Below are 1,652 nucleotides of genomic sequence, written 5' to 3' on the forward strand. Positions count from 1 at the left end.
TAATATAATATAATATAACATAATACAATACAATATATTAAATATAACAAATAACACAGAGGGAAGCTACTATTGATGGGAGAGTAGAGATTACATGTAACATCCAGGAGTAGAAGTTGAAAAGTCAAAAGGTTCTTTTCCAGATCTAACGCAGAGTAAACATCTTTTATTATAGTCAGTACACTGAATTTGAACTTCTAACCGCCTAAATTTTTAGCAAACAATTTTGTTTGCTAAAATCTCCTTTTTGTTGTTGTTGTTGTTATTATTATTACACTAGAAACCCAAGAAATTTTTACCCCTTGATGGATGTATTATTTTAATTGATATCTAAAATGTTGAAATGGTTTTAGAATTGAGCAATTGGTAAAGGTTTTTATTTTTTTAATATTAAAATCATAGGGAGCTTTGATGCTAGAGTCTGTAGTCCAAAGTTGTTTCTGTCAAAGAGGTCACATAATAACAAACTGGTAAAGAAAATTGTTAATTTAGTGTGATGTCTACTGGAATCCTCAAAGAGTCATCTTCACTTTGAAACACAGATCTTTAGTTCCAAAACCTTAAATTTATAAAAACAGGAAGCACAAATACTGGAAGTGATTGTTAATAGCTGCTGCTTTGTTCATTCAAATTGTTAATGAATTATCATATTTTATCTACTGAAGGCAATGGTATAGGATACTGAATTCTAAAGGATCTCGTGCTTTAATCTCATAGGGTTTATCGCTTTCTTTTTTTTTTACTTTGTAACTATATTTTTAAGGGACAATTTCCATAACTACATAAGATCATTTTACCGTTATGAGGTAAGATTAACATTTTTCATTTTTATATTCTCATTTTCATATCTCTGTCATAAAGAGACTCTTTATCTAAAGATGCACCATGTCAATAACTCAGAAATTCTGTGAGCTTTCAAACAGATGCATGTGTCAAGCAATAATAAGTAATAGATGCATGTAGTAAAAAAGAAAGCTATATGTGGAATTATTCTGATCCTAGTAAACATTGATAAAAACATATTCTAAGGAAAAAAATGAGATAATCAAATTGTCCTCAATTAACTACTTAATATTTTTTAGAGATGATGCAATGTCTTTGGCTCAGCACTGGTATATGTTGTCAATATACCAAAAATTCAGTCAAAGTGTGGGGAGGAGGGGAGCAGTAGGGAGGAAAATGTGCAACAATGAATTAATGGAAATCTAAGTTTTCTTAAACCTTCATTAAAATGTCAGTTTTTTAAAAAAAGAAAAAACAAATTAAAATGTTCATGGTGTTGATTTAAAGTAAGGTTTGTATTTTTACCATTTGTAAAGAGCATGGTTCACCTGGGGACAGCCATATTTGACCCTTATCGACTCTATAAGGAGAATCATCCCCAACAGCATAAACAACATAAAACCAGTATCCACATGTTCAAACATGTTCACTCAACTCCTGTATCCATTTCTACTCGCCCTTACTACTTTACACGGGCCATAATACTATATAAAATACTATGGTTACAGCACAGTATTAAAGAAGTCAAAAGGCTATCTACAATTCAGGTTAGTAGCAGAATACAATCACTGAGTCAACACAGCTTCCAAACTGTGCTCATAGACACCTCAGTAGCATTAGACTCCTCTTGTTGTGTTATCTTTTCATTT

Source organism: Elephantulus edwardii, unplaced genomic scaffold (assembly GCF_000299155.1).
Source record: "Elephantulus edwardii isolate Elephantulus edwardi_28Jun2011 unplaced genomic scaffold, EleEdw1.0 scaffold00012, whole genome shotgun sequence".
In the NCBI taxonomy this organism is placed as follows: Eukaryota; Metazoa; Chordata; class Mammalia; order Macroscelidea; family Macroscelididae; genus Elephantulus; species Elephantulus edwardii.